This window comes from Cinclus cinclus, chromosome 30 (assembly GCF_963662255.1).
Source record: "Cinclus cinclus chromosome 30, bCinCin1.1, whole genome shotgun sequence".
Taxonomy (NCBI): domain Eukaryota; kingdom Metazoa; phylum Chordata; class Aves; order Passeriformes; family Cinclidae; genus Cinclus; species Cinclus cinclus.
In genome coordinates, this window is record NC_085075.1 from 4,539,006 (window position 1) to 4,564,948 (window position 25,943).

Genomic DNA, 25,943 nt, shown 5'->3' on the forward strand with positions numbered 1-25,943 from the left:
GGCTGCCATCGGAGGCCCAAACGTGCCCTACAAAATGACATCTGCCAAGTGGGCTCTTGAGTTTGGCTTCTTGGGTGGAAGTACCTCCTTTCAAAGCCAACTTGCCTGCGGCCCGTCCTGGGATTTGCCTACAAAAATTCCATAAGGACGAGGATTTCTCCCAGACCAAAGCTGCCCCCTCCTCCAAACCTGGCTGCCATCGGAGGCCCAAACTCGCCCCACAAAATGACACCTGCATTGAGGGTTCTTGAGTTTGGCTTCCTGGGGAAAAGTGCCTCCTTTCGGAGTCAACTTGCCTGCGGCCCATGCAGGGCTTTTGCCTACAAAAATTCCAGAAGGACGAGGATTTCTCCCAGACCAAAGCTGCCCCCTCCTCCAAACCTGGCTGCCATCGGAGGCCCAAACGTGCCCTACAAAATGACACCTGCCAAGTGGGCTCTTGAGTTTGGCTTCTTGGGTGGAAGTGCCTCCTTTCAAAGCCAACTTGCCTGCGTCCCGTCCTGGGCTTTTGCCTACAAAAATTCCATAAGGACGAGGATTTCTCCCAGACCAAAGCTGCCCCCTCCTCCAAACCTGGCTGCCATCGGAGGCCCAAACGCGCCCTACAAAATGACATCTGCCAAGTGGGCTCTTGAGTTTGGCTTCTTGCGGAAAAGTGCCTCCTTTCAAAGCCAACTTGCCTAACTAGCCTGCGGCCCGTGCTGGGCTTTAGACTACAAAAATTCCATAAGGACGAGGATTTCTCCCAGACCAAAGCTGCCCCCTCCTCCAAACCTGGCTGCCATCGGAGGCCCAAACGCGCCACACAAAATGACATCTGCATTGAGGGTTCTTGAGTTTGGCTTCTTGGGGAAAAGTGCCTCCTTTCAAAGCCAACTTGCCTAACTTGCCTGCGGCCCGTCCTGGGCTTTTGCCTCCAAAAATTCCAGAAAGATGAGGATTTCTCCCAGGCCAAAGCTGCCCCCTCCTCCAAACCTGGCTGCCATCGGAGGCCCAAACGTGCCCTACAAAATGACACCTGTCAAGTGGGCTCTTGAGTTTGGCTTCTTGGGGAAATGTGACTCCTTTCAAAACCAACTTGCCTGTGTCCCGTCCCGGGCTTTTGCTACAAAAATTCCATAAGGACGAGGATTTCTCCCAGACCAAAGCTGCCCCCTCCTCCAAACCTGGCTGCCATCGGAGGCCCAAACGTGCCCTACAAAATGACATCTGCCAAGTGGGCTCTTGAGTTTGGCTTCTCGGGTGGAAGTGCCTCCTTTCAAAGCCAACTTGCCTGCGGCCCGTCCTGGGCTTTTGCCTACAAAAATTCCATAAGGACGAGGATTTCTCCCAGACCAAAGCTGCCCCCTCCTCCAAACCTGGCTGCCATCGGAGGCCCAAACGCGCCCTACAAAATGACACCTGCCAAGTGGGCTCTTGAGTTTGGCTTCTTGGGGAAAAGTGCCTCCTTTCGGAGTCAACTTGCCTGCGGCCCATGCAGGGCTTTTGCAGACAAAAATTCCATAAGGACGGGGATTTCTCCCAGACCAAAGCTGCCCCCTCCTCCAAACCTGGCTGCCATCGGAGGCCCAAACGCGCCCTACAAAATGACACCTGCCAAGTGGGCTCTTGAGTTTGGGTTCTTGGGGAAAAGTGCTTCCTTTCGGAGCCAAAATGCCTAACTTGCCTGCGGCCCGTCCTGGGCTTTTGAGTACAAAAATTCCATAAGGACGAGGATTTCTCCCAGACCAAAGCTGCCCCCTCCTCCAAACCTGGCTGCCATCAGAGGCCCAAACGCGCCCTACAAAAGGACATCTGCATTGAGGGTTCTTGAGTTTGGCTTCTTGGGGAAAAGTGCCTCCTTTCAAAGCCAACATGCCTAACTTGCCTGCGGCCCGTCCTGGGCTTTTGCCTACAAAAATTCCATAAGTACAAGGATTTCTCCCAGACCAAAGCTGCCCCCTCCTCCAAACCTGGCTGCCATCGGAGGCCCAAACGCGCCCTACAAAATGACATCTGCCAAGTGGGCTCTTGAGTTTGGCTTCTTGGGGAAAAGTGCCTCCTTTCAGAGTCAACTTGCCGGCGGCCCATGCAGGGTTTTTGCCTACAAAAATTCCAGAAGGACGAGGATTTCTCCCAGACCAAAGCTGCCCCCTCCTCCAAACCTGGCTGCCATCGGAGGCCCAAACGTGCCGTACAAAATGACATCTGCCAAGTGGGCTCTTGAGTTTGGCTTCTTGGGTGGAAGTGCCTCCTTTCAAGGCCAACTTGCCAGCGGCCCGTCCTGGGCTTTTGCCTACAAAAATTCCATAAGGACGAGGATTTCTCCCAGACCAAAGCTGCCCCCTCCTCCAAACCTGGCTGCCATCGGAGGCCCAAACGCGCCCTACAAAATGACATCTGCCAAGTGGGCTCTTGAGTTTGGCTTCTTGGGTGGAAGTACCTCCTTTCAAAGCCAACTTGCCTGCGGCCCGTGCTGGGCTTTTGAGTACAAAAATTCCATAAGGACGAGGATTTCTCCCAGACCAAAGCTGCCCCCTCCTCCAAACCTGGCTGCCATCGGTGGCCCAAACGCGCCCTACAAAATGACATCTGCCAAGTGGGCTCCTGAGTTTGGCTTCTTGGGGAAAAGTGCCTCCTTTCAAAGCCAACTTGCCTGCAGCCCGTGCTGGGCTTTAGACTACAAAAATTCCATAAGGACGAGGATTTCTCCCAGACCAAAGCTGCCCCCTCCTCCAAACCTGGCTGCCATCGGAGGCCCAAACGCGCCCCACAAAATGACATCTGCATTGAGGGTTCTTGAGTTTGGCTTCTTGGGGAAAAGTGCCTCCTTACGGAGCCAACTTGCCTTACTTGCCTGCGGCCCGTCCTGGGCTTTTGCTACAAAAATTCCATAAGGACGAGGATTTCTCCCAGACCAAAGCTGCCTCCACCTCCAAACCTGGCTGCCATCGGAGGCCCAAACGCGCCCTACAAAATGACATCTGCATTGTGAGTTCTTGAGTTTGGCTTCTTGGGGAAAAGTGCCTCCTTTCAAAGCCAACTTGCCTAACTTGCCTGCGGCCCATGCGGGGTTTTTGCCTACAAAAATTCCATAAGGACGAGGATTTCTCCCAGACCAAAGCTGCCCCCTCCTCCAAACCTGGCTGACATCGGAGGCCCAAACGCGCCCTACAAAATGACACCTGCCAAGTGGGCTCTTGAGTTTGGCTTCTTGGGGAAAAGTGACTCCTTTCAAAACCAACTTGCCTGCGTCCCGTCCCGGGCTTTTGCTAAAAAAATTCCATAAGGACGAGGATTCCTCCCAGACCAAAGCTGCCCCCTCCTCCAAACCTGGCTGCCATCGGAGGCCCAAACGCGCCCTACAAAATGACATCTGCCAAGTGGGCTCTTGAGTTTGGCTTTCTGGGGAAAAGTGCCTCCTTTCGGACTCAACTTGCCTGCGGCCCATGCAGGGCTTTTGCCTCCAAAAATTCCATAAGGACGAGGATTTCTCCCAGACCAAAGCAGCCCCCTCCTCCAAACCTGGCTGTCATCGGAGGCCCAAACGCGCCCTACAAAATGACATCTACCAAGTGGGCTCTTGAGTTTGGCTTCTTGGGTGGAAGTACCTCCTTTCAACGCCAACTTGCCTGCGGCCCTTCCTGGGCTGTTGCCTACAAAAATTCCATAAGGACGAGGATTCCTCCCAGACCAAAGCTGCCCCCTCCTCCAAACCTGGCTGCCATCGGAGGCCCAAACGCGCCCTACAAAATGACATCTGCCAAGTGGGCTCTTGAGTTTGGCTTCTTGGGGAAAAGTGCCTCCTTTCAAAGCCAACTTGCCTAACTAGCCTGCGGCCCGTGCTGGGCTTTAGACTACAAAAATTCCATAAGGACGAGGATTTCTCCCAGACCAAAGCTGCCCCCTCCTCCAAACCTGGCTGCCATCGGAGGACCAAACGCGCCCTACAAAATGACACCTGCATTGAGGGTTCTTGATTTTGGCTTCCTGGGCAAAAGTGCCTCCTTTCGGAGTCAACTTGCCTGCGGCCCATGCAGGGCTTTTGCCGACAAAAATTCCATAAGGACGAGGATTTCTCCCAGACCAAAGCTGCCCCCTCCTCCAAACCTGGCTGCCATCGGAGGCCCAAACGCGTCCTACAAAATGACATCTGCCAAGTGGGCTCTTGAGTTTGGCTTCTTGCGGAAAAGTGCCTCCTTTCAAAGCCAACTTGCCTAACTATCCTGCGGCCCGTGCTGGGCTTTAGACTACAAAAATTCCATAAGGACGAGGATTTCTCCCAGACCAAAGCTGCCCCCTCCTCCAAACCTGGCTGCCATCAGAGGCCCAAACGCGCCCCACAAAATGACATCTGCATTGAGGGTTCTTGAGTTTGGCTTCTTGGGGAAAAGTGCCTCCTTTCGGAGCCAACTTGCCTAACTTGCCTGCGGCCCGTCCTGGGCTTTTGCCTCCAAAAATTCCAGAAGGAAGAGGATTTCTCCCAGGCCAAAGCTGCCCCCTCCTCCAAACCTGGCTGCCATCGGAGGCCCAAACGTGCCCTACAAAATGACACCTGCCAAGTGGGCTCTTGAGTTTGGCTTCTTGGGGAAAAGTGCCTCCTTTCAAAGCCAACTTGCCTGCAGCACGTGCTGGGCTTTAGACTACAAAAATTCCATAAGGACGAGGATTTCTCCCAGACCAAAGCTGCCCCCTCCTCCAAACCTGGCTGCCATCGGAGGCCCAAACGTGCCCTACAAAATGACACCTGCCAAGTGGGCTCTTGAGTTTGGCTTCTTGGGGAAAAGTGCCTCCTTTCGAAGCCAACTTGCCTAACTAGCCTGCGGCCCATGCTGGGCTTTTGCCTACAAAAATTCCATAAGGACGAGGATTTCTCCCAGACCAAAGCTGCCCCCTCCTCCAAACCTGGCTGCCATCGGAGGCCCAAACGCGCCCTACAAAATCACATCTGCATTGTGGGTTCTTGAGTTTGGCTTCTTGGGGAAAAGTGCCTCCTTTCAAAGCCAACTTGCCTAACTTGCCTGCGGCCCATGCGGGGTTTTTGCCTACAAAAATTCCATAAGGACGAGGATTTCTCCCAGACCAAAGCTGCCCCCTCCTCCAAACCTGGCTGCCATCGGAGGCCCAAACGCGCCCTACAAAATGACACCTGCCAAGTGGGCACTTGAGTTTGGCTTCTTGGGGAAAAGTGACTCCTTTCAAAACCAACTTGCCTGCATCCCGTCCCGGGCTTTTGCTACAAAAATTCCATAAGGACGAGGATTCCTCCCAGACCAAAGCTGCCCCCTCCTCCAAACCTGGCTGCCATCGGAGGCCCAAACGCGCCCTACAAAATGACATCTGCCAAGTGGGCTCTTGAGTTTGGCTTTCTGGGGAAAAGTGCCTCCTTTCGGTGTCAACTTGCCTGCGGCCCATGCAGGGCTCTTGCCGACAAAAATTCCATAAGGACGAGGATTTCTCCCAGACCAAAGCTGCCCCCTCCTCCAAACCTGGCTGCCATCGGAGGCCCAAACGTGCCCTACAAAATGACATCTGCCAAGTGGGCTCTTGAGTTTGGCTTCTTGGGTGGAAGTACCTCCTTTCAAAGCCAACTTGCCTGCGGCCCGTGCTGGGCTTTTGCCTCCAAAAATTCCATAAGGACGAGGATTTCTCCCAGACCAAAGCTGCCCCCTCCACCAAACCTGGCTGCCATTGGAGGCCCAAAGGCGCCCTACAAAATGACATCTGCCAAGTGGGCTCTTGAGTTTGGCTTCTTGGGGAAAAGTGCCTCCTTTCAAAGCCAACTTGCCAAACTAGCCTGCGGCCCGTGCTGGGCTTTAGACTACAAAAATTCCATAAGGACGAGGATTTCTCCCAGACCAAAGCTGCCCCCTCCTCCAAACCTGGCTGCCATCGGAGGCCCAAACGCGCCCCACAAAATGACACCTGCATTGAGGGTTCTTGAGTTTGGCTTCCTGGGGAAAAGTGCCTCCTTTCGGAGTCAACTTGCCTGCGGCCCATGCAGGGCTTTTGCCTCCAAAAATTCCAGAAGGACGAGGATTTCTCCCAGACCAAAGCTGCCCCCTCCTCCAAACCTGGCTGACATCGGAGGCCCAAACGCGCCCTACAAAATGACATCTGCCAAGTGGGCTCTTGAGTTTGGCTTCTTGGGTGGAAGTGCCTCCTTTCAAATCCAACTTGCCTGCGGCCCGTCCTGGGCTTTTGCCTACAAAAATTCCATAAGGACGAGGATTTCTCCCAGAACAAAGCTGCCCCCTCCTCCAAACCTAGCTGCCATCGGTGGCCCAAACGCGCCCTACAAAATGACATCTGCCAAGTGGGCTCCTGAGTTTGGCTTCTTGGGGAAAAGTGCCTCCTTTCGGAGCCAAATTGCCTAACTTGCCTGCGGCCCGTCCTGGGCTTTTGCTACAAAAATTCCATAAGGACGAGGATTTCTCCCAGACCAAAGCTGCCTCCACCTCCAAACCTGGCTGCCATCGGAGGCCCAAACGCGCCCTACAAAATGACATCTGCATTGTGGGTTCTTGAGTTTGGCTTCTTGGGGAAAAGTGCCTCCTTTCAAAGCAACTTGCCTAACTTGCCTGCGGCCCATGCGGGGTTTTTGCCTACAAAAATTCCATAAGGACGAGGATTTCTCCCAGACCAAAGCTGCCCCCTCCTCCAAACCTGGCTGACATCGGAGGCCCAAACGCGCCCTACAAAATGACACCTGCCAAGTGGGCTCTTGAGTTTGGCTTCTTGGGGAAAAGTGACTCCTTTCAAAACCAACTTGCCTGCGTCCCGTCCCGGGCTTTTGCTACAAAAATTCCAGAAGGACGAGGATTCCTCCCAGACCAAAGCTGCCCCCTCCTCCAAACCTGGCTGCCATCGGAGGCCCAAACGCCCCCTACAAAATGACATCTGCCAAGTGGGCTCTTGAGTTTGGCTTTCTGGGGAAAAGTGCCTCCTTTCGGACTCAACTTGCCTGCAGCCCATGCAGGGCTTTTGCCTACAAAAATTCCATATGGACGAGGATTTCTCCCAGACCAAAGCTGCCCCCTCCTCCAAACCTGGCTGCCATCGGAGGCCCAAACGTGCCCTACAAAATGACATCTGCCAAGTGGGCTCTTGAGTTTGGCTTCTTGGGTGGAAGTACCTCCTTTCAAAGCCAACTTGCCTGCGGCCCGTCCTGGGATTTGCCTACAAAAATTCCATAAGGACGAGGATTTCTCCCAGACCAAAGCTGCCCCCTCCTCCAAACCTGGCTGCCATCGGAGGCCCAAACTCGCCCCACAAAATGACACCTGCATTGAGGGTTCTTGAGTTTGGCTTCCTGGGGAAAAGTGCCTCCTTTCGGAGTCAACTTGCCTGCGGCCCATGCAGGGCTTTTGCCTACAAAAATTCCAGAAGGACGAGGATTTCTCCCAGACCAAAGCTGCCCCCTCCTCCAAACCTGGCTGCCATCGGAGGCCCAAACGCGCCCTACAAAATGACATCTGCCAAGTGGGCTCTTGAGTTTGGCTTCTTGCGGAAAAGTGCCTCCTTTCAAAGCCAACTTGCCTAACTAGCCTGCGGCCCATGCTGGGCTTTAGACTACAAAAATTCCATAAGGACGAGGATTTCTCCCAGACCAAAGCTGCCCCCTCCTCCAAACCTGGCTGCCATCGGAGGCCCAAACGCGCCCCACAAAATGACATCTGCATTGAGGGTTCTTGAGTTTGGCTTCTTGGGGAAAAGTGCCTCCTTTAAAAGCCAACTTGCCTAACTTGCCTGCGGCCCGTCCTGGGCTTTTGCCTCCAAAAATTCCAGAAAGACGAGGATTTCTCCCAGGCAAAAGCTGCCCCCTCCTCCAAACCTGGCTGCCATCGGAGGCCCAAACGTGCCCTACAAAATGACACCTGTCAAGTGGGCTCTTGAGTTTGGCTTCTTGGGGAAATGTGACTCCTTTCAAAACCAACTTGCCTGTGTCCCGTCCCGGGCTTTTGCTACAAAAATTCCATAAGGACGAGGATTCCTCCCAGACCAAAGCTGCCCCCTCCTCCAAACCTGGCTGCCATCGGAGGCCCAAACGTGCCCTACAAAATGACATCTGCCAAGTGGGCTCTTGAGTTTGGCTTCTCGGGTGGAAGTGCCTCCTTTCAAAGCCAACTTGCCTGCGGCCCGTCCTGGGCTTTTGCCTACAAAAATTCCATAAGGACGAGGATTTCTCCCAGACCAAAGCTGCCCCCTCCTCCAAACCTGGCTGCCATCGGAGGCCCAAACGCGCCCTACAAAATGACATCTGCCAAGTGGGCTCTTGAGTTTGGCTTCTTGCGGAAAAGTGCCTCCTTTCAAAGCCAACTTGCCTAACTAGCCTGCAGCCCATTCTGGGCTTTTGCCTACAAAAATTCCATAAGGACGAGGATTTCTCCCAGACCAAAGCTGCCCCCTCCTCCAAACCTAGCTGCCATCGGTGGCCCAAACGCGCCCTACAAAATGACATCTGCCAAGTGGGCTCCTGAGTTTGGCTTCTTGGGGGAAAGTGCCTCCTTTCAAAGCCAACTTGCCTGCAGCCCGTGCTGGGTTTTAGACAACAAAAATTCCATAAGGACGAGGATTTCTCCCAGACCAAAGCTGCCCCCTCCTCCAAACCTGGCTGCCATCGGAGGCCCAAACGTGCCCTACAAAATGACATCTGCCAAGTGGGCTCTTCAGTTTTGCTTCTTGGGTGGAAGTGCCTCCTTTCAAAGCCAACTTGCCTGCGGCCCGTCCTGGGCTTTTGCCTACAAAAATTCCAGAAGGACGAGGATTTCTCCCAGACCAAAGCTGCCCCCTCCTCCAAACCTGGCTGCCATCGGAGGCCCAAAGGCGCCCTACAAAATGACATCTGCCAAGTGGGCTCTTGAGTTTGGCTTCTTGCGGAAAAGTGCCTCCTTTCAAAGCCAACTTGCCTAACTAGCCTGCGGCCCATTCTGGGCTTTTACCTACAAAAATTCCATAAGGACGAGGATTTCTCCCAGAACAAAGCTGCCCCCTCCTCCAAACCTGGCTGCCATCGGAGGCCCAAACGCGCCCTACAAAATGACATCTGCCAAGTGGGCTCTTGAGTTTGGCTTCTTGGGTGGAAGTGCCTCCTTTCAAAGCCAACTTGCCTGCGGCCCGTCCTGGGCTTTTGCCTACAAAAATTCCATAAGGACGAGGATTTCTCCCAGACCAAAGCTGCCCCCTCCTGCAAACCTAGCTGCCATCGGTGGCCCAAACGCGCCCTACAAAATGACATCTGCCAAGTGGGCTCCTGAGTTTGGCTTCTTGGGGAAAAGTGCCTCCTTTCGGAGCCAAATTGCCTAACTTGCCTGCGGCCCGTCCTGGGCTTTTCCTACAAAAATTCCATAAGGACGAGGATTTCTCCCGGACCAAAGCTGCCTCCACCTCCAAACCTGGCTGCCATCGGAGGCCCAAACGCGCCCTACAAAATGACATCTGCATTGTGGGTTCTTGAGTTTGGCTTCTTGGGGAAAAGTGCCTCCTTTCAAAGCAACTTGCCTAACTTGCCTGCGGCCCATGCGGGGTTTTTGCCTACAAAAATTCCATAAGGACGAGGATTTCTCCCAGACCAAAGCTGCCCCCTCCTCCAAACCTGGCTGACATCGGAGGCCCAAACGTGCCCTACAAAATGACACCTGCCAAGTGGGCTCTTGAGTTTGGCTTCTTGGGGAAAAGTGCCTCCTTTCAAAGCAACTTGCCTAACTTGCCTGCGGCCCATGCGGGGTTTTTGCCTACAAAAATTCCATAAGGACGAGGATTTCTCCCAGACCAAAGCTGCCCCCTCCTCCAAACCTGGCTGACATCGGAGGCCCAAACGCGCCCTACAAAATGACACCTGCCAAGTGGGCTCTTGAGTTTGGCTTCTTGGGGAAAAGTGACTCCTTTCAAAACCAACTTGCCTGCGTCCCGTCCCGGGCTTTTGCTACAAAAATTCCAGAAGGACGAGGATTCCTCCCAGACCAAAGCTGCCCCCTCCTCCAAACCTGGCTGCCATCGGAGGCCCAAACGCGCCCTACAAAATGACATCTGCCAAGTGGGCTCTTGAGTTTGGCTTTCTGGGGAAAAGTGCCTCCTTTCGGACTCAACTTGCCTGCAGCCCATGCAGGGCTTTTGCCTACAAAAATTCCATATGGACGAGGATTTCTCCCAGACCAAAGCTGCCCCCTCCTCCAAACCTGGCTGCCATCGGAGGCCCAAACGTGCCCTACAAAATGACATCTGCCAAGTGGGCTCTTGAGTTTGGCTTCTTGGGTGGAAGTACCTCCTTTCAAAGCCAACTTGCCTGCGGCCCGTCCTGGGATTTGCCTACAAAAATTCCATAAGGACGAGGATTTCTCCCAGACCAAAGCTGCCCCCTCCTCCAAACCTGGCTGCCATCGGAGGCCCAAACTCGCCCCACAAAATGACACCTGCATTGAGGGTTCTTGAGTTTGGCTTCCTGGGGAAAAGTGCCTCCTTTCGGAGTCAACTTGCCTGCGGCCCATGCAGGGCTTTTGCCTACAAAAATTCCAGAAGGACGAGGATTTCTCCCAGACCAAAGCTGCCCCCTCCTCCAAACCTGGCTGCCATCGGAGGCCCAAACGCGCCCTACAAAATGACATCTGCCAAGTGGGCTCTTGAGTTTGGCTTCTTGCGGAAAAGTGCCTCCTTTCAAAGCCAACTTGCCTAACTAGCCTGCGGCCCATGCTGGGCTTTAGACTACAAAAATTCCATAAGGACGAGGATTTCTCCCAGACCAAAGCTGCCCCCTCCTCCAAACCTGGCTGCCATCGGAGGCCCAAACGCGCCCCACAAAATGACATCTGCATTGAGGGTTCTTGAGTTTGGCTTCTTGGGGAAAAGTGCCTCCTTTAAAAGCCAACTTGCCTAACTTGCCTGCGGCCCGTCCTGGGCTTTTGCCTCCAAAAATTCCAGAAAGACGAGGATTTCTCCCTGGCAAAAGCTGCCCCCTCCTCCAAACCTGGCTGCCATCGGAGGCCCAAACGTGCCCTACAAAATGACACCTGTCAAGTGGGCTCTTGAGTTTGGCTTCTTGGGGAAATGTGACTCCTTTCAAAACCAACTTGCCTGTGTCCCGTCCCGGGCTTTTGCTACAAAAATTCCATAAGGACGAGGATTCCTCCCAGACCAAAGCTGCCCCCTCCTCCAAACCTGGCTGCCATCGGAGGCCCAAACGTGCCCTACAAAATGACATCTGCCAAGTGGGCTCTTGAGTTTGGCTTCTCGGGTGGAAGTGCCTCCTTTCAAAGCCAACTTGCCTGCGGCCCGTCCTGGGCTTTTGCCTACAAAAATTCCATAAGGACGAGGATTTCTCCCAGACCAAAGCTGCCCCCTCCTCCAAACCTGGCTGCCATCGGAGGCCCAAACGCGCCCTACAAAATGACATCTGCCAAGTGGGCTCTTGAGTTTGGCTTCTTGCGGAAAAGTGCCTCCTTTCAAAGCCAACTTGCCTAACTAGCCTGCAGCCCATTCTGGGCTTTTGCCTACAAAAATTCCATAAGGACGAGGATTTCTCCCAGACCAAAGCTGCCCCCTCCTCCAAACCTAGCTGCCATCGGTGGCCCAAACGCGCCCTACAAAATGACATCTGCCAAGTGGGCTCCTGAGTTTGGCTTCTTGGGGGAAAGTGCCTCCTTTCAAAGCCAACTTGCCTGCAGCCCGTGCTGGGTTTTAGACAACAAAAATTCCATAAGGACGAGGATTTCTCCCAGACCAAAGCTGCCCCCTCCTCCAAACCTGGCTGCCATCGGAGGCCCAAACGTGCCCTACAAAATGACATCTGCCAAGTGGGCTCTTCAGTTTGGCTTCTTGGGTGGAAGTGCCTCCTTTCAAAGCCAACTTGCCTGCGGCCCGTCCTGGGCTTTTGCCTACAAAAATTCCAGAAGGACGAGGATTTCTCCCAGACCAAAGCTGCCCCCTCCTCCAAACCTGGCTGCCATCGGAGGCCCAAACGCGCCCTACAAAATGACATCTGCCAAGTGGGCTCTTGAGTTTGGCTTCTTGCGGAAAAGTGCCTCCTTTCAAAGCCAACTTGCCTAACTAGCCTGCGGCCCATTCTGGGCTTTTACCTACAAAAATTCCATAAGGACGAGGATTTCTCCCAGACCAAAGCTGCCCCCTCCTCCAAACCTGGCTGCCATCGGAGGCCCAAACGCGCCCTACAAAATGACATCTGCCAAGTGGGCTCTTGAGTTTGGCTTCTTGGGTGGAAGTGCCTCCTTTCAAAGCCAACTTGCCTGCGGCCCGTCCTGGGCTTTTGCCTACAAAAATTCCAGAAGGACGAGGATTTCTCCCAGACCAAAGCTGCCCCCTCCTCCAAACCTGGCTGCCATCGGAGGCCCAAAGGCGCCCTACAAAATGACATCTGCCAAGTGGGCTCTTGAGTTTGGCTTCTTGCGGAAAAGTGCCTCCTTTCAAAGCCAACTTGCCTAACTAGCCTGCGGCCCATTCTGGGCTTTTACCTACAAAAATTCCATAAGGACGAGGATTTCTCCCAGAACAAAGCTGCCCCCTCCTCCAAACCTGGCTGCCATCGGAGGCCCAAACGCGCCCTACAAAATGACATCTGCCAAGTGGGCTCTTGAGTTTGGCTTCTTGGGTGGAAGTGCCTCCTTTCAAAGCCAACTTGCCTGCGGCCCGTCCTGGGCTTTTGCCTACAAAAATTCCATAAGGACGAGGATTTCTCCCAGACCAAAGCTGCCCCCTCCTGCAAACCTAGCTGCCATCGGTGGCCCAAACGCGCCCTACAAAATGACATCTGCCAAGTGGGCTCCTGAGTTTGGCTTCTTGGGGAAAAGTGCCTCCTTTCGGAGCCAAATTGCCTAACTTGCCTGCGGCCCGTCCTGGGCTTTTCCTACAAAAATTCCATAAGGACGAGGATTTCTCCCGGACCAAAGCTGCCTCCACCTCCAAACCTGGCTGCCATCGGAGGCCCAAACGCGCCCTACAAAATGACATCTGCATTGTGGGTTCTTGAGTTTGGCTTCTTGGGGAAAAGTGCCTCCTTTCAAAGCAACTTGCCTAACTTGCCTGCGGCCCATGCGGGGTTTTTGCCTACAAAAATTCCATAAGGACGAGGATTTCTCCCAGACCAAAGCTGCCCCCTCCTCCAAACCTGGCTGACATCGGAGGCCCAAACGTGCCCTACAAAATGACACCTGCCAAGTGGGCTCTTGAGTTTGGCTTCTTGGGGAAAAGTGCCTCCTTTCAAAGCAACTTGCCTAACTTGCCTGCGGCCCATGCGGGGTTTTTGCCTACAAAAATTCCATAAGGACGAGGATTTCTCCCAGACCAAAGCTGCCCCCTCCTCCAAACCTGGCTGACATCGGAGGCCCAAACGCGCCCTACAAAATGACACCTGCCAAGTGGGCTCTTGAGTTTGGCTTCTTGGGGAAAAGTGACTCCTTTCAAAACCAACTTGCCTGCGTCCCGTCCCGGGCTTTTGCTACAAAAATTCCAGAAGGACGAGGATTCCTCCCAGACCAAAGCTGCCCCCTCCTCCAAACCTGGCTGCCATCGGAGGCCCAAACGCGCCCTACAAAATGACATCTGCCAAGTGGGCTCTTGAGTTTGGCTTTCTGGGGAAAAGTGCCTCCTTTCGGACTCAACTTGCCTGCAGCCCATGCAGGGCTTTTGCCTACAAAAATTCCATATGGACGAGGATTTCTCCCAGACCAAAGCTGCCCCCTCCTCCAAACCTGGCTGCCATCGGAGGCCCAAACGTGCCCTACAAAATGACATCTGCCAAGTGGGCTCTTGAGTTTGGCTTCTTGGGTGGAAGTACCTCCTTTCAAAGCCAACTTGCCTGCGGCCCGTCCTGGGATTTGCCTACAAAAATTCCATAAGGACGAGGATTTCTCCCAGACCAAAGCTGCCCCCTCCTCCAAACCTGGCTGCCATCGGAGGCCCAAACTCGCCCCACAAAATGACACCTGCATTGAGGGTTCTTGAGTTTGGCTTCCTGGGGAAAAGTGCCTCCTTTCGGAGTCAACTTGCCTGCGGCCCATGCAGGGCTTTTGCCTACAAAAATTCCAGAAGGACGAGGATTTCTCCCAGACCAAAGCTGCCCCCTCCTCCAAACCTGGCTGCCATCGGAGGCCCAAACGCGCCCTACAAAATGACATCTGCCAAGTGGGCTCTTGAGTTTGGCTTCTTGCGGAAAAGTGCCTCCTTTCAAAGCCAACTTGCCTAACTAGCCTGCGGCCCATGCTGGGCTTTAGACTACAAAAATTCCATAAGGACGAGGATTTCTCCCAGACCAAAGCTGCCCCCTCCTCCAAACCTGGCTGCCATCGGAGGCCCAAACGCGCCCCACAAAATGACATCTGCATTGAGGGTTCTTGAGTTTGGCTTCTTGGGGAAAAGTGCCTCCTTTAAAAGCCAACTTGCCTAACTTGCCTGCGGCCCGTCCTGGGCTTTTGCCTCCAAAAATTCCAGAAAGACGAGGATTTCTCCCTGGCAAAAGCTGCCCCCTCCTCCAAACCTGGCTGCCATCGGAGGCCCAAACGTGCCCTACAAAATGACACCTGTCAAGTGGGCTCTTGAGTTTGGCTTCTTGGGGAAATGTGACTCCTTTCAAAACCAACTTGCCTGTGTCCCGTCCCGGGCTTTTGCTACAAAAATTCCATAAGGACGAGGATTCCTCCCAGACCAAAGCTGCCCCCTCCTCCAAACCTGGCTGCCATCGGAGGCCCAAACGTGCCCTACAAAATGACATCTGCCAAGTGGGCTCTTGAGTTTGGCTTCTCGGGTGGAAGTGCCTCCTTTCAAAGCCAACTTGCCTGCGGCCCGTCCTGGGCTTTTGCCTACAAAAATTCCATAAGGACGAGGATTTCTCCCAGACCAAAGCTGCCCCCTCCTCCAAACCTGGCTGCCATCGGAGGCCCAAACGCGCCCTACAAAATGACATCTGCCAAGTGGGCTCTTGAGTTTGGCTTCTTGCGGAAAAGTGCCTCCTTTCAAAGCCAACTTGCCTAACTAGCCTGCAGCCCATTCTGGGCTTTTGCCTACAAAAATTCCATAAGGACGAGGATTTCTCCCAGACCAAAGCTGCCCCCTCCTCCAAACCTAGCTGCCATCGGTGGCCCAAACGCGCCCTACAAAATGACATCTGCCAAGTGGGCTCCTGAGTTTGGCTTCTTGGGGGAAAGTGCCTCCTTTCAAAGCCAACTTGCCTGCAGCCCGTGCTGGGTTTTAGACAACAAAAATTCCATAAGGACGAGGATTTCTCCCAGACCAAAGCTGCCCCCTCCTCCAAACCTGGCTGCCATCGGAGGCCCAAACGTGCCCTACAAAATGACATCTGCCAAGTGGGCTCTTCAGTTTGGCTTCTTGGGTGGAAGTGCCTCCTTTCAAAGCCAACTTGCCTGCGGCCCGTCCTGGGCTTTTGCCTACAAAAATTCCAGAAGGACGAGGATTTCTCCCAGACCAAAGCTGCCCCCTCCTCCAAACCTGGCTGCCATCGGAGGCCCAAACGCGCCCTACAAAATGACATCTGCCAAGTGGGCTCTTGAGTTTGGCTTCTTGCGGAAAAGTGCCTCCTTTCAAAGCCAACTTGCCTAACTAGCCTGCGGCCCATTCTGGGCTTTTACCTACAAAAATTCCATAAGGACGAGGATTTCTCCCAGACCAAAGCTGCCCCCTCCTCCAAACCTGGCTGCCATCGGAGGCCCAAACGCGCCCTACAAAATGACATCTGCCAAGTGGGCTCTTGAGTTTGGCTTCTTGGGTGGAAGTGCCTCCTTTCAAAGCCAACTTGCCTGCGGCCCGTCCTGGGCTTTTGCCTACAAAAATTCCATAAGGACGAGGATTTCTCCCAGACCAAAGCTGCCCCCTCCTGCAAACCTAGCTGCCATCGGTGGCCCAAACGCGCCCTACAAAATGACATCTGCCAAGTGGGCTCCTGAGTTTGGCTTCTTGGGGAAAAGTGCCTCCTTTCGGAGCCAAATTGCCTAACTTGCCTGCGGCCCGTCCTGGGCTTTTCCTACAAAAATTCCATAAGGACGAGGATTTCTCCCGGACCAAAGCTGCCTCCACCTCCAAACCTGGCTGCCATCGGAGGCCCAAACGCGCCCTACAAAATGACATCTGCATTGTGGGTTCTTGAGTTTGGCTTCTTGGGGAAAAGTGCCTCCTTTCAAAGCAACTTGCCTAACTTGCCTGCGGCCCATGCGGGGTTTTTGCCTACAAAAATTCCATAAGGACGAGGATTTCTCCCAGACCAAAGCTGCCCCCTCCTCCAAACCTGGCTGACATCGGAGGCCCAAACGTGCCCTACAAAATGACACCTGCCAAGTGGGCTCTTGAGTTTGGCTTCTTGGGGAAAAGTGACTCCTTTCAAAACCAACTTGCCTGCGTCCCGTCCCGGGCTTTTGCTACAAAAATTCCATAAGGACGAGGATTCCTCCCAGACCAAAGCTGCCCCCTCCTCCAAACCTGGCTGCCATCGGAGGCCCAAACGCGCCCTACAAAATGACATCTGCCAAGTGGGCTCTTGAGTTTGGCTTCTTGGGTGGAAGTACCTCCTTTCAAAGCCAACTTGCCTGCGGCCCGTCCTGGGATTTGCCTACAAAAATTCCATAAGGACGAGGATTTCTCCCAGACCAAAGCTGCCCCCTCCTCCAAACCTGGCTGCCATCGGAGGCCCAAACTCGCCCCACAAAATGACACCTGCATTGAGGGTTCTTGAGTTTGGCTTCCTGGGGAAAAGTGCCTCCTTTCGGAGTCAACTTGCCGGCGGCCCATGCAGGGCTTTTTCCTACAAAAATTCCAGAAGGACGAGGATTTCTCCCAGACCAAAGCTGCCCCCTCCTCCAAACCTGGCTGCCATCGGAGGCCCAAACGCGCCCTACAAAATGACATCTGCCAAGTGGGCTCTTGAGTTTGGCTTCTTGCGGAAAAGTGCCTCCTTTCAAAGCCAACTTGCCTAACTAGCCTGCGGCCCATTCTGGGCTTTTACCTACAAAAATTCCATAAGGACGAGGATTTCTCCCAGAACAAAGCTGCCCCCTCCTCCAAACCTGGCTGCCATCGGAGGCCCAAACGCGCCCTACAAAATGACATCTGCCAAGTGGGCTCTTGAGTTTGGCTTCTTGGGGGAAAGTGCCTCCTTTCAAAGCCAACTTGCCTGCGGCCCGTCCTGGGCTTTTGCCTCCAAAAATTCCAGAAGGACGAGGATTTCTCCCAGGCCAAAGCTGCCCCCTCCTCCAAACCTGGCTGCCATCGGAGGCCCAAACGTGCCCTACAAAATGACACCTGCCAAGTGGGCTCTTGAGTTTGGCTTCTTGGGGAAAAGTGACTCCTTTCAAAACCAACTTGCCTGTGTCCCGTCCCGGGCTTTTGCTACAAAAATTCCATAAGGACGAGGATTTCTCCCAGACCAAAGCTGCCCCCTCCTCCAAACCTGGCTGCCATCAGAGGCCCAAACGCGCCCTACAAAATGACACCTGCCAAGTGGGCTCTTGAGTTTGGCTTCTTGGGGAAAAGTGACTCCTTTCAAAACCAACTTGCCTGTGTCCCGTCCCGGGCTTTTGCTACAAAAATTCCATAAGGACGAGGATTTCTCCCAGACCAAAGCTGCCCCCTCCTCCAAACCTGGCTGCCATCGGAGGCCCAAACGTGCCCTACAAAATGACATCTGCCAAGTGGGCTCTTGAGTTTGGCTTCTTGGGTGGAAGTGCCTCCTTTCAAAGCCAACTTGCCTGCGGCCCGTCCTGGGCTTTTGCCTACAAAAATTCCATAAGGACGAGGATTTCTCCCAGACCAAAGCTGCCCCCTCCTCCAAACCTGGCTGCCATCGGAGGCCCAAACGTGCCCTACAAAATGACACCTGCCAAGTGGGCTCTTGAGTTTGGCTTCTTGGGTGGAAGTGCCTCCTTTCAAAGCCAACTTGCCTGCGGCCCGTCCTGGGCTTTTGCCTACAAAAATTCCATAAGGACGAGGATTTCTCCCAGACCAAAGCTGCCCCCTCCTCCAAACCTGGCTGCCATTGGAGGCCCAAACGCGCCCTACAAAATGACATCTGCCAAGTGGGCTCTTGAGTTTGGCTTCTTGGGGGAAAGTGCCTCCTTTCAAAGCCAACTTGCCTAACTAGCCTGCGGCCCGTGCTGGGCTTTAGACTACAAAAATTCCATAAGGACGAGGATTTCTCCCAGACCAAAGCTGCCCCCTCCTCCAAACCTGCCTGCCATCAGAGGCCCAAATGCGCCCCACAAAATGACATCTGCCAAGTGGGCTCTTGAGTTTGGCTTCTTGGGGAAAAGTGCCTCCTTTCGGAGCCAACTTGCCTAACTTGCCTGCGGCCCGTCCTGGGCTTTTGCCTCCAAAAATTCCAGAAGGACGAGGATTTCTCCCAGACCAAAGCTGCCCCCTCCTCCAAACCTGGCTGCCATCGGAGGCCCAAACGCGCCCCACAAAATGACACCTGCATTGAGGGTTCTTGAGTTTGGCTTCCTGGAGAAAAGTGCCTCCTTTCGGAGTCAACTATCCTGCGGCCCATGCAGGGCTTTTGCCTCCAAAAATTCCATAAGGACGAGGATTTCTCCCAGACCAAAGCTGCCCCCTCCTCCAAACCTGGCTGCCATCGGAGGCCCAAACGTGCCCTACAAAATGACACCTGCCAAGTGGGCTCTTGAGTTTGGCTTCTTGGGTGGAAGTGCCTCCTTTCAAAGCCAACTTGCCTGCGGCCGGTCCTGGGCTTTTGCCTACAAAAATTCCATAAGGACGAGGATTTCTCCCAGACCAAAGCTGCCCCCTCCTCCAAACCTGGCTGCCATCGGAGGCCCAAACGTGCCCCACAAAATGACATCTGCATTGAGGGTTCTTCAGTTTGGCTTCTTGGGGAAAAGTGCCTCCCTTCGGAGCCAACTTGCCTAACTTGCCTGCGGCCCATGCGGGGTTTTTGCCTACAAAAATTCCATAAGGACGAGGATTTCTCCCAGACCAAAGCTGCCCCCTCCTCCAAACCTGGCTGCCATCAGAGGCCCAAACGTGCCCTACAAAATGACACCTGCCAAGTGGGCTCTTGAGTTTGGCTTCTTGGGGAAAAGTGACTCCTTTCAAAACCAACTTGCCTGCGGCCCGTCCCGGGCTTTTGCTACAAAAATTCCATAAGGACGAGGATTTCTCCCAGACCAAAGCTGCCCCCTCCTCCAAACCTGGCTGCCATCGGAGGCCCAAACGTGCCCTACAAAATGACATCTGCCAAGTGGGCTCTTGAGTTTGGCTTCTTGGGTGGAAGTGCCTCCTTTCAAAGCCAACTTGCCTGCGGCCCGTCCTGGGCTTTTGCCTACAAAAATTCCATAAGGACGAGGATTTCTCCCAGACCAAAGCTGCCCCCTCCTCCAAACCTGGCTGCCAATTGAGGCCCAAACGTGCCCTACAAAATGACACCTGCCAAGTGGGCTCTTGAGTTTGGCTTCTTGGGTGGAAGTGCCTCCTTTCAAAGCCAACTTGCCTGCGGCCCGTCCTGGGCTTTTGCCTACAAAAATTCCATAAGGACGAGGATTTCTCCCAGACCAAAGCTGCCCCCTCCTCCAAACCTGGCTGCCATTGGAGGCCCAAACGCGCCCTACAAAATGACATCTGCCAAGTGGGCTCTTGAGTTTGGCTTCTTGGGGGAAAGTGCCTCCGTTCAAAGCCAACTTGCCTAACTAGCCTGCGGCCCGTGCTGGGCTTTAGACTACAAAAATTCCATAAGGACGAGGATTTCTCCCAGACCAAAGCTGCCCCCTCCTCCAAACCTGCCTGCCATCAGAGGCCCAAATGCGCCCCACAAAATGACATCTGCCAAGTGGGCTCTTGAGTTTGGCTTCTTGGGGAAAAGTGCCTCTTTCGGAGCCAACTTGCCTAACTTGCCTGCGGCCCGTGCAGGGCTTTTGCCTACAAAAATTCCAGAAGGACGAGGATTTCTCCCAGACCAAAGCTGCCCCCTCCTCCAAACCTGGCTGCCATCGGAGGCCCAAACGCGCCCCACAAAATGACACCTGCATTGAGGGTTCTTGAGTTTGGCTTCCTGGGGAAAAGTGCCTCCTTTCGGAGTCAACTTGCCTGCCGCACATGCAGGGCTTTTGCCTACAAAAATTCCAGAAGGACGAGGATTTCTCCCAGACCAAAGCTGCCCCCTCCTCCAAACCTGGCTGCCATCGGAGGCCCAAACGTGCCCTACAAAATGACACCTGCCAAGTGGGCTCTTGAGTTTGGCTTCTTGGGTGGAAGTGCCTCCTTTCAAAGCCAACTAGCCTGCGGCCCGTGCTGGGCTTTAGACTACAAAAATTCCATAAGGACGAGGATTTCTCCCAGACCAAAGCTGCCCCCTCCTCCAAACCTGGCTGCCATCGGAGGCCCAAACGCGCCCCACAAAATGACACCTGCATTGAGGGTTCTTGAGTTTGGCTTCCTGGGGAAAAGTGCCTCCTTTCGGAGTCAACTTGCCTGCGGCCCATGCAGAGCTTTTGCCTACAAAAATTCCATAAGGACGAGGATTTCTCCCAGACCAAAGCGGCCCAGTCCTCCAAACCTGGCTGCCATCGGAGGCCCAAACGTGCCCTACAAAATGACACCTGCCAAGTGGGCTCTTGAGTTTGGCTTCTTGGGTGGAAGTGCCTCCTTTCAAAGCCAACTTGCCTGCGGCCGGTCCTGGGCTTTTGCCTACAAAAATTCCATAAGGATGAGGATTTCTCCCAGACCAAAGCTGCCCCCTCCTCCAAACCTGGCTGCCATCGGAGGCCCAAACGCGCCCCACAAAATGACATCTGCATTGAGGGTTCTTCAGTTTGGCTTCTTGGGGAAAAGTGCCTCCCTTCGGAGCCAACTTGCCTAACTTGCCTGCGGCCCATGCGGGGTTTTTGCCTACAAAAATTCCATAAGGACGAGGATTTCTCCCAGACCAAAGCTGCCCCCTCCTCCAAACCTGGCTGCCATCAGAGGCCCAAACGTGCCCTACAAAATGACACCTGCCAAGTGGGCTCTTGAGTTTGGCTTCTTGGGGAAAAGTGACTCCTTTCAAAACCAACTTGCCTGCGGCCCGTCCCGGGCTTTTGCTACAAAAATTCCATAAGGACGAGGATTTCTCCCAGACCAAAGCTGCCCCCTCCTCCAAACCTGGCTGCCATCGGAGGCCCAAACGTGCCCTACAAAATGACATCTGCCAAGTGGGCTCTTGAGTTTGGCTTCTTGGGTGGAAGTGCCTCCTTTCAAAGCCAACTTGCCTGCGGCCCGTCCTGGGCTTTTGCCTACAAAAATTCCATAAGGACGAGGATTTCTCCCAGACCAAAGCTGCCCCCTCCTCCAAACCTGGCTGCCAATTGAGGCCCAAACGTGCCCTACAAAATGACACCTGCCAAGTGGGCTCTTGAGTTTGGCTTCTTGGGTGGAAGTACCTCCTTTCAAAGCCAACTTGCCTGCGGCCCGTCCTGGGCTTTTGCCTACAAAAATTCCATAAGGACGAGGATTTCTCCCAGACCAAAGCTGCCCCCTCCTCCAAACCTGGCTGCCATTGGAGGCCCAAACGCGCCCTACAAAATGACATCTGCCAAGTGGGCTCTTGAGTTTGGCTTCTTGGGGGAAAGTGCCTCCGTTCAAAGCCAACTTGCCTAACTAGCCTGCGGCCCGTGCTGGGCTTTAGACTACAAAAATTCCATAAGGACGAGGATTTCTCCCAGACCAAAGCTGCCCCCTCCTCCAAACCTGCCTGCCAACAGAGGCCCAAATGCGCCCCACAAAATGACATCTGCCAAGTGGGCTCTTGAGTTTGGCTTCTTGGGGAAAAGTGCCTCCTTTCGGAGCCAACTTGCCTAACTTGCCTGCGGCCCGTCCTGGGCTTTTGCCTACAAAAATTCCAGAAGGACGAGGATTTCTCCCAGACCAAAGCTGCCCCCTCCTCCAAACCTGGCTGCCATCGGAGGCCCAAACGCGCCCCACAAAATGACACCTGCATTGAGGGTTCTTGAGTTTGGCTTCCTGGGGAAAAGTGCCTCCTTTCGGAGTCAACTTGCCTGCCGCCCATGCAGGGCTTTTGCCTCCAAAAATTCCATAAGGACGAGGATTTCTCCCAGACCAAAGCTGCCCCCTCCTCCAAACCTGGCTGCCATCGGAGGCCCAAACGTGCCCTACAAAATGACACCTGCCAAGTGGGCTCTTGAGTTTGGCTTCTTGGGTGGAAGTGCCTCCTTTCAAAGCCAACTTGCCTGCGGCCTGTGCTGGGCTTTTGCCTACAAAAATTCCATAAGGACGAGGATTTCTCCCAGACCAAAGCTGCCCCCTCCTCCAAACCTGGCTGCCATCGGAGGCCCAAACGCGCCCTACAAAATGACATCTGCCAAGTGGGCTCTTGAGTTTGGCTTCTTGCGGAAAAGTGCCTCCTTTCAAAGCCAACTTGCCTAACTAGCCTGCGGCCCGTGCTGGGCTTTAGACTACAAAAATTCCATAAGGACGAGGATTTCTCCCAGACCAAAGCTGCCCCCTCCTCCAAACCTGGCTGCCATCAGAGGCCCAAACGCGCCCCACAAAATGACATCTGCCAAGTGGGCTCTTGAGTTTGGCTTCTTGGGGAAAAGTGCCTCCTTTCGGAGCCAACTTGCCTAACTTGCCGGCGGCCCGTCCTTGGCTTTTGCCTCCAAAAATTCCAGAAGGACAAGGATTTCTCCCAGACCAAAGCTGCCCCCTCCTCCAAACCTGGCTGCCATCGGAGGCCCAAACGCGCCCCACAAAATGACACCTGCATTGAGGGTTCTTGAGTTTGGCTTCCTGGGGAAAAGTGCCTCCTTTCGGAGTCAACTTGCCGGCGGCCCATGCAGAGCTTTTGCCTACAAAAATTCCAGAAGGACGAGGATTTCTCCCAGACCAAAGCGGCCCAGTCCTCCAAACCTGGCTGCCATCGGAGGCCCAAACGTGCCCTACAAAATGACACCTGCCAAGTGGGCTCTTGAGTTTGGCTTCTTGGGTGGAAGTGCCTCCTTTCAAAGCCAACTTGCCTGCGGCCCGTCCTGGGCTTTTGCCTACAAAAATTCCATAAGGACGAGGATTTCTCCCAGACCAAAGCTGCCCCCTCCTCCAAACCTGGCTGCCATCGGAGGCCCAAACGCGCCCTACAAAATGACATCTGCCAAGTGGGCTCTTGAGATTGGCTTCTTGCGGAAAAGTGCCTCCTTTCAAAGCCAACTTGCCTAACTAGCCTGCAGCCCATTCTGGGCTTTTGCCTACAAAAATTCCATAAGGACGAGGATTTCTCCCAGACCAAAGCTGCCCCCTCCTCCAAACCTAGCTGCCATCGGTGGCCCAAACGCGCCCTACAAAATGACATCTGCATTGTGGGCTCCTGAGTTTGGCTTCTTGGGGGAAAGTGCCTCCTTTCGGAGCCAACTTGCCTGCAGCCCGTGCTGGGCTTTAGACTACAAAAATTCCATAAGGACGAGGATTTCTTCCAGACCAAAGCTGCCCCCTCCTCCAAACCTGGCTGCCATTGGAGGCCCAAACGCGCCCTACAAAATGACATCTGCCAAGTGGGCTCTTGAGTTTGGCTTCTTGGGGGAGAGTGCCTCCGTTCAAAGCCAACTTGCCTAACTAGCCTGCGGCCCGTGCTGGGCTTTAGACTACAAAAATTCCATAAGGACGAGGATTTCTCCCAGACCAAAGCTGCCCCCTCCTCCAAACCTGGCTGCCATCAGAGGCCCAAATGCGCCCCACAAAATGACATCTGCCAAGTGGGCTCTTGAGTTTGGCTTCTTGGGGAAAAGTGCCTCCTTTCGGAGCCAACTTGCCTAACTTGCCTGCGGCCCGTCCTGGGCTTTTGCCTACAAAAATTCCAGAAGGACGAGGATTTCTCCCAGACCAAAGCTGCCCCCTCCTCCAAACCTGGCTGCCATCGGAGGCCCAAACGCGCCCCACAAAATGACACCTGCATTGAGGGTTCTTGAGTTTGGCTTCCTGGGGAAAAGTGCCTCCTTTCGGAGTCAACTTGCCTGCCGCCCATGCAGGGCTTTTGCCTCCAAAAATTCCATAAGGACGAGGATTTCTCCCAGACCAAAGCTGCCCCCTCCTCCAAACCTGGCTGCCATCGGAGGCCCAAACGTGCCCTACAAAATGACACCTGCCAAGTGGGCTCTTGAGTTTGGCTTCTTGGGTGGAAGTGCCTCCTTTCAAAGCCAACTTGCCTGCGGCCTGTGCTGGGCTTTTGCCTACAAAAATTCCATAAGGACGAGGATTTCTCCCAGACCAAAGCTGCCCCCTCCTCCAAACCTGGCTGCCATCGGAGGCCCAAACGCGCCCTACAAAATGACATCTGCCAAGTGGGCTCTTGAGTTTGGCTTCTTGGGGAAAAGTGCCTCCTTTCGGAGCCAACTTGCCTAACTTGCCGGCGGCCCGTCCTTGGCTTTTGCCTCCAAAAATTCCAGAAGGACGAGGATTTCTCCCAGACCAAAGCTGCCCCCTCCTCCAAACCTGGCTGCCATCGGAGGCCCAAACGCGCCCCACAAAATGACACCTGCATTGAGGGTTCTTGAGTTTGGCTTCCTGGGGAAAAGTGCCTCCTTTCGGAGTCAACTTGCCTGCGGCCCATGCAGAGCTTTTGCCTACAAAAATTCCATAAGGACGAGGATTTCTCCCAGACCAAAGCGGCCCAGTCCTCCAAACCTGGCTGCCATCGGAGGCCCAAACGTGCCCTACAAAATGACACCTGCCAAGTGGGCTCTTGAGTTTGGCTTCTTGGGTGGAAGTGCCTCCTTTCAAAGCCAACTTGCCTGCGGCCGGTCCTGGGCTTTTGCCTACAAAAATTCCATAAGGATGAGGATTTCTCCCAGACCAAAGCTGCCCCCTCCTCCAAACCTGGCTGCCATCGGAGGCCCAAACGCGCCCCACAAAATGACATCTGCATTGAGGGTTCTTCAGTTTGGCTTCTTGGGGAAAAGTGCCTCCCTTCGGAGCCAACTTGCCTAACTTGCCTGCGGCCCATGCGGGGTTTTTGCCTACAAAAATTCCATAAGGACGAGGATTTCTCCCAGACCAAAGCTGCCCCCTCCTCCAAACCTGGCTGCCATCAGAGGCCCAAACGTGCCCTACAAAATGACACCTGCCAAGTGGGCTCTTGAGTTTGGCTTCTTGGGGAAAAGTGACTCCTTTCAAAACCAACTTGCCTGCGGCCCGTCCCGGGCTTTTGCTACAAAAATTCCATAAGGACGAGGATTTCTCCCAGACCAAAGCTGCCCCCTCCTCCAAACCTGGCTGCCATCGGAGGCCCAAACGTGCCCTACAAAATGACATCTGCCAAGTGGGCTCTTGAGTTTGGCTTCTTGGGTGGAAGTGCCTCCTTTCAAAGCCAACTTGCCTGCGGCCCGTCCTGGGCTTTTGCCTACAAAAATTCCATAAGGACGAGGATTTCTCCCAGACCAAAGCTGCCCCCTCCTCCAAACCTGGCTGCCAATTGAGGCCCAAACGTGCCCTACAAAATGACACCTGCCAAGTGGGCTCTTGAGTTTGGCTTCTTGGGTGGAAGTACCTCCTTTCAAAGCCAACTTGCCTGCGGCCCGTCCTGGGCTTTTGCCTACAAAAATTCCATAAGGACGAGGATTTCTCCCAGACCAAAGCTGCCCCCTCCTCCAAACCTGGCTGCCATTGGAGGCCCAAACGCGCCCTACAAAATGACATCTGCCAAGTGGGCTCTTGAGTTTGGCTTCTTGGGGGAAAGTGCCTCCGTTCAAAGCCAACTTGCCTAACTAGCCTGCGGCCCGTGCTGGGCTTTAGACTACAAAAATTCCATAAGGACGAGGATTTCTCCCAGACCAAAGCTGCCCCCTCCTCCAAACCTGCCTGCCATCAGAGGCCCAAATGCGCCCCACAAAATGACATCTGCCAAGTGGGCTCTTGAGTTTGGCTTCTTGGGGAAAAGTGCCTCCTTTCGGAGCCAACTTGCCTAACTTGCCTGCGGCCCGTCCTGGGCTTTTGCCTACAAAAATTCCAGAAGGACGAGG